The sequence below is a fragment of the Quercus lobata genome, chromosome 12 (assembly GCF_001633185.2).
Source record: "Quercus lobata isolate SW786 chromosome 12, ValleyOak3.0 Primary Assembly, whole genome shotgun sequence".
NCBI classification, from domain to species: Eukaryota; Viridiplantae; Streptophyta; class Magnoliopsida; order Fagales; family Fagaceae; genus Quercus; species Quercus lobata.
The window spans coordinates 639,901-647,299 of record NC_044915.1 but is presented as its reverse complement, the minus strand read 5'-3'; positions in this window follow the sequence as shown (position 1 = coordinate 647,299).

The following is a 7,399-nucleotide window of genomic DNA, read 5'->3' as shown; positions in this document are numbered from 1 at the left end:
CCGTCCAGGCCGAGGACGCGGTAATAGAGAAGAAGGACCAGGGCAATGGCAAAAAGACCTCCTCGAAGGCCAAAGATCCTGCTAAGAAGTCAGTCACCGAGGATCTTGGGGCAGATTCCCAAGCTAAGGACGTTCCCCCTTCTCAGCCAGAGCAAAAAGAGAATCCTCCTGCCGAGGCTTAGCTCCTAGGTTTTTCTTACTGTATTAATTTTTTTTTTTTTAAAACGGGAGTTGTCTTACTTTTTGTTCTTTTGTAAAGACTTCCCTTTGTATTACTCTCGGCCTATTAATATAGAATGTTCTTTCTCCCATTTCTCCTTTGTATTTATGACTGATGTTGATATAGTTTCATTACTTTGTTCAAAGTTAATGCTACTGTCCCTCTAGTTGATGTTTGCAACAATCCTTAAGATTCTACCGATATAAACAAATGAGAAAAGGCAGTGCCATGCGGCGAACTTAGAACAATAGATGCTATTATACAAGACTTATGAACGTACCTTAAAATTGCACAGGAATCCTGAGTTGTTAATTTTCCCTAAGTCTGTGGTTCGATGAGCCATGCAGGACTTAGGTTCTGTTTAAAACTTGGATTGATGCCCTAAGTTGTTAATTTCCCCCTAAATCTGTGGTCTGAGGAGCCATGCAGGACTTAGGTTCTGTTTAAAACTTGGATAGATGCCCTAAGTTGTTAATTTCCCCTAAGTCTGTGGCCTGAGGAGCCATGCAGGACTTAGGTTTTGTTTAAAACTTGGATAGATTCCCTAAGTTGTTAATTTCCCCTAAGTCTGTGGTCCGAGGAGCCATGCAGGACTTAGGTTTAGTTAAAACTTGGATAGATTCCCTAAGTTGTTAATTTCCCCTAAGTCTGTGGTCCGATGAGCCATGTAGGACTTAGGTTCTATTTAAAACTTGGATAGATGCCCTAAGTTGTTAATTTCCCCTAAGTCTGTGGTCCGAGGAGTCATGCAGGACTTAGGTTCTGTTTAAAACTTGGATAGAGGGAAGTGGATCAATGGATATGCGATGATCACAGAATAAAACGTAGGCAGAGCTGTTTTCATTAATAATAATATCTCCTTAGATTATTTACATTCCACGGGCGAGGTACAGTTTTTTCATCTAAGTCTTCTAAGTAATAAGCACCTACTCCGGCCACAGATGTGATGCGATACGGTCCTTCCCAATTGGGTCCCAGCTTGCCCCAAGAAGGGTTCTTAGCGCTGCCAAGAATCTTTCTCATCACGAGGTCGCCTAGACTCAAAGGTCACAGCTTTACATTAATATCATACCCCTACTTTAGCTTCTGGTGATAATAGGCCATATGGATCATCGCTTTTTCCCTTTTTTCCTCAACTAAGTCTAGACTTCTCCCCAGCAACTCGTCATTGTTTTTTGGGGTAAAAGTGCTAGATTTCAATGTGGGGAAGCTGTCCTCGAGTGGGAGTACGGCTTCGGCCCCATAAGTCATTGAAAAAGGGGTTTCTCCCGTTGACCGTCACGGCGTCGTTTGATAGGTCCATAAAACGTGTGGTAGCTCTTCCACCCATCTCCCCTTTGCATCATCCAACCTCTTTTTCAGTCCGCTCACTATGACTTTGTTTACGGCCTCGGCTTGCCCGTTTCCTTGGGGGTAGGCAGGAGTGGAATATCGGTTTGTGATCCCAAAGTCCCAGCAGTATTCCCTGAAGTTTTTACTATCAAATTGAAGACCGTTGTCTGAGATGAGGGTGTGAGGAGTTTCGAAGCGTGTAATGATGTTTTTCCAAATGAATTTCTTGGCATCCACGTCCCTGATGTTGGCCAAAGGTTTAGCCTCTACCCATTTGGTAAAATAATCGGTGCCGACTATTATGTATCACTTATTCCCTGCTGCTTTAAGGAAAGGGCCGACAATATCAAGACTCCACTGAGCAAACGGCCAAGGGCTGGAGAGGGGGTTAAGGACTCCCCCCGGTTGGTGGATATTTGGGACGAATCTCTGGCATTGATCACACTTTTTTGCATATTCTTGGGCCTCTCTCTGCATGTTCGGCCACCAGTACCTTTGGGTGAGTGCCCTGTGCACCATCGATCTTCCTCCTGTGTGACTTCCATAAATCCCCTCATGTAGTTCTTCAAGCAAGGACTCGGATTCCTCTGGGTGTATACACAATAGGTATGGCCCAAAATAGGAACGCTGGTATAGCCTGTGGTCCTCTGACAACCAGAACCGAGGAGCATTCCTCCGTATCTTCTCGGCCTCCAGTTTTCCTTCTAGTAATGTATCGTCTTTGAGGAAGTTCATTATAGGATCCATCCAGCTAAGATTCCTTCTAATATGATGGATCTGAGCTGTGTCTCTTCCGATTGAACTTGTCTGGCATAAATCCTCGACGAGGATCATTCATGGCAGATCATGCGTAGAGGACGTGGCCAGAGTGGCCAGCGAATCCGCATGTGTGTTCCCACTTCTAGAAATATGCATCAGGTTAAAGGATTCAAAGTCTGACTGCAGGCGCTTGACTCGACCGAGATACTCCTGCATTCTAGCATCTCTAGCTTTTAACTCACCCATCACTTGGCCCACGACCAATTTGGAGTCCGAGAACGCTTCCATTGCCTTTCCGCCCAATTTTTGAACCATCATCATTCCTTGAAGCAGGGCCTCGTACTTGGCTTCGTTGTTCGTAGCTGAGAACCCGAGTCTTATCGACTTTTCAATGGTAATACTTTCGGGCGATATCAGAACTAGCCCGATCCCAGATCCTTTTTAGTTGACCACGCCGTCCACATAGACCTTCCAATGCGAGGTTTCTCGAGCTGAGATTATGCCAACCGATTTTCCATCCATGTTTTCCCCTTGTGTTACTGTTTCCACAGAAGGCTCAGCGAATTCTACGACTAGATCTGCGAGGACTTGACCCTTTATAGAGGACCTAGGCATGTATTTAATGTCAAAAGCCCCAAGAGTGCACTCCACATGGCGATTCTTCCCGTGTAATTGGCGCTTCGGAGCACCGATCGAAGGGGAAGCTGGGTTAGAACAATGACTGTGTGCCTGAAAGTAATGGGGGAGTTTTCGCGTGGCATGCACTACTGCCAGAATTGCTTTCTCCAATGGTAAGTAGCGCACTTCAGCCTCATATAATGATTTACTTACGTAATACACTGGTCGTTGTACTCCATTATCATCCCGTATCAGTACCAGGCTTACAGTATGAGGGGCTACTGCTATGTATGCAAACAGTACCTCGTCCGCCTCAGGGCTAGACATGATGGGTGGTCGCGACAGGTATTCTTTAAGTTGCTAGAAGGCTAGGACACAATCCTCCGACCACTCAAACCCTTTTCACTTATTTATTAATAGGTAGAAAGGTCGGCATTGGTCTGCAGATCGTGATATGAACCGGTTCAACGCTGCGATCATGCCAGTGAGTTTCTACACTTCTTTTGGATTCCGAGGAGCCTATAGGCTATTAATCGCTTTGATTTGATTTGGGCTTACCTCTATTCCTCTGTGGGTCACCATATAACCTAGGAACTTCCCAGACCCGACCCCAAATGAACACTTGGAAGCATTGAGCCGCAACTTATGCTCCTTTAAGACGCCAAAGACGATCTCCAGGTCCTTCACATGCTCGGACACCACCTTGCTTTTTACCACCATATCGTCTATGTAGACTTCAATAACCTTGCCCAGCTGCGGTTCGAACATTTTGGTCATCATCCTTTGGTAGGTTGACCCCACGTTCTTTAGTCCGAAAGGCATCACCTTATAGTGGTAGTTTCCGACGGGTGTCATGAACGCCGTTTTCTCCTGATCCTCTAATGCCAGTGGTATCTGATGATAGCCCTGGAAGGTGTCCAGGAAGCTCATTCGAGGGTGGCCTACCGTCGCATCTACCAGTCGGTCTATTCGAGGTAACGGGAACGGGTCTTTCGGGCATGCCTTATTTAAGTCTGTGAAGTCCACGCAGACTCGCCACTTCCCCGTTTTCTTTCTTACCACCACCGTATTTGCCAACCATTTGGGGTAAAATACTTCTTTGATAGCCCCTGCCTTTTTCAACTTCGTTACTTCCTCTTTAACTGCACTGGCATGTTTTTTCGAGGGGCGTCAGGGTGGCTGCTTCTTTGGAATAGAAGATGGGTTAACATTTAAGTAGTGACAAATGAGACTAAGGTCAACCCCAGGGGCATCGTAAGCGTCCCATGCAAATACATCAACATTTTTCCTCAGAAACCCGACTAGTTCCTCTTTTTCTTGAGAAGGTAACTCCGAGCCGACCTGGAAAAATCTCTCTGGGTCATTGTCAACGGTAAACTTCTCCAAACTTTCACACCTTACCTCCTCGGCTAGCTCACTAACTTGCCCTGCCGAGGTGGTTGATTGCTATAAGTTTTCAAGAGCCGAGGACTCGGCATTGGACTGACATGAGATGGCAGCCACCATACATTGCCTAGCCATGGCCTGATCTCCACGAATCTCTTCCACTTGGCCTCCGGACAGGTATTTTACCTTTTGGTGAAGTGTGGAAGATACGGCTTCCAGGGCATGGATCCATGGCCTGGCTACTATCGCTATGTAGGGCGAGTAGGCATCGACCACGATAAAGTCCACCTCCACTGCTTTTGATCCGATCTGTATGGGTAATCTGATCTGCCCTTTTGGTACAACAGTCTTCCCTTCGAAGCTGATAAGGGGAGAGTCATAAGCCATCAAATCCTCCGGCCTTAAGTTTAGCCCTTTGTATAGATCAGGGTACATTACCTCTACTGCGCTGCCCGGGTCTTCTAGTACCCTCCTCATATCGAAACCTCCGATTCTCAGCGTAACCACTAAGGCATCGTTGTGAGGTTGAATAGTTCCCCTCTTATCTTCGTCCGAGAATCCTAATATTAAAGAGCTTCCCTTTTTAGATCTTTTAAATTCTTTTTCCCTATCCTCGGCGGAGAGTCGAGCCACGGACAGCACCCTGGAAGGAAATGAGTCGGTTCTTCTTGGAGCGGCGAGGATGACGTGTATTGTCCCCGTGGGAGGTCTTAATGATACATCTTTTCGAGGCTCTTGTATTGCCTGGCCCAGATGACCACTTGAGGGGTGTAAAAGGTGACGTAACTTTCCTTCTCGGACCAGCTGATCTAGGTGATTCTATAGATTCCTGCAATCCTCAATGGTATGCCCATGGTTCTGATGATAGTGACAATACAGGTTCTGGTTGCGTTTCGAAGGGTCCCCAGCCATTTTTCCTGTCCATCTGAAGAAAGGTTCATTCTTGACTTTCTCCAGAATTTGCTGTACTGGCTCTCTGAACACGGCATTAACCGTTTGCATGTTACTTTGTCCAGCATGTCTTGAAAAATCTCTCCTCGGCTGGTTATTGTTATATTGTTCTGACCTGTAATCATTCCCTTTTGGGGGAGTGATCTTCTCCTTTCCCTTTCCTTGTAACTGGTCTTCTTCCACCCTTTTGTACTTGTCAATCCTATCCATCAATTGATGAACGTTGGTAATGGGTTTACCAGTTAGAGATTTCCTTAATCCATGCTCGGTGGGGAGACCGCTTTTGAATGTGCTGATGGCGACATCATCGTGGTTCTCATCCAACTCGTTATACATCTCCCAATACCTATCCGAATACGCCTTTAGGGTCTCTCCCTCGTGCATGGACAAGGACAATAACGAACTTAGGGGTTGAGGGACTCTGCTATTTGTAATAAAGCGAGAACAAAAAGCCTGAGTGAGCTGCTTATAGGAGCTTATGGAATTTGTCTTCAGGCTGTTGAACCATCTCATCGCCATTAGCCCCAAGCTGGATGGGAAAACTTTGCACATCAGAGCCTCATTTTGGGAGTAGATGGCCATTCTTTGGTTAAACTGGCTCACGTGCTCCACCGGGTCTGCTCGGCCGTTGTAGATGGCAAACGTTGGTTGATTGAAACGTCGAGGTAATTTAGCCCCTTCAATCTTGTGAACGAAGGGCGATCTGGAGATCTGATCCAATGCCTTGTTAATGACATCATTACCCAATCCCTTGCTAGATGGGCTCTCATACCTCCGTACAGGGTGCAACTCCTTCTCGTAAGAAAAAGTTTCACTCGGGGGAGTTCTCGACCTCCGTCTGTAACTGACGTCCTTCTCCTCATTAGAGGATGCATTTGAGCTGGAGGGAGATCGCTTTTGCCGTGCACAATGTAGCTTTCTTTTCAGGTCTTTTATCTCTCGTTGCATGGCCTGATGATTGTTTCGCCTTCGGGATACACGACTACCCATTTGGATATGGCTTTGGCTGGTCTGGGTAGTATGTACGCTTCCCTCATGATTCCTTCCATTGCCTGGATTTGTTCCCGGGTTGGAAGGATTATTTTGCCATTGAGACCCAATAGGTTCCGTCAGTTGAGGGTCAGCTTGGTGGGGATTCTCCTGGTGTGGACCTAATTCTGCCATGCTTAACCGTCGTCCTTACTAACACTTAAGTTCTTCCCATAGACGGCACCAATTATAGAGGAACAATTTGGTGACCCAGTCCGGGTTGGAAGGATTATTTTGCCATTGAGACCCAATAGGTTCCGTCAGTTGAGGGTCAGCTTGGTGGGGATTCTCCTGGTGTGGACCTAATTCTGCCATGCTTAACCGTCGTCCTTACTAACACTTAAGTTCTTCCCATAGACGGCACCAATTATAGAGGAACAATTTGGTGACCCAGTCCTTGTTGTTTAAGTCTTGGTCCAAAAAGTCCAACACAATGAGTTCTTATAGAGTATGGGCTAAAGAACTCGGTTTAAGTTTAAACGGTTTGTTGCATGGGTTAAGGAAATACACGAGCAAGAGCAAATGCCACTGTGTCAAAAGATCCCCAGGAATGATAGGGCTAAAAACTTGATTAATGGATACAGATCAGTGCAATAGGATTTCCTCTTAATGCTACAGTATTCTCTTCTTTTTTCTCGTCCCCCTCTCTTGGGGGATTTCTACATATTATATAGGCTCTTTCCAATCATCTGGGTTTTACACTTGTTGATCATCCAAACCCCCACTTGAGCACCTGTCTCATCAGACATCTCTCTCAGTTCTTTGTGAGTTGCGGTAGTCAAGGTAGCACTGTTCAGGGGTCTTCTCCACATTAATGCGGCCAGAAGAGTAGTTGTAATGCATTTAATGTGGTGGTGGCAGCCTTTGCTAAGATATTTCGAGTTTCCTTCCTTTTTACGTATTTAGAAGATGGGCTGTAGTGGTTTGGATGTACCTTTGCTCCGGATTTTGCAATATCCGAGGAGAAATTACTCCTCGGACATGTTTTCTTTGCCCTAGTGGGTCTGAATAAGAATTGCTTGAGTCACGCTGGCTCCTCGGATGGGCTGTGTCCTCGGACGGGCTTAGGGCCCAGCCTGTTATTTTGGGCCGGTCCCCACAATA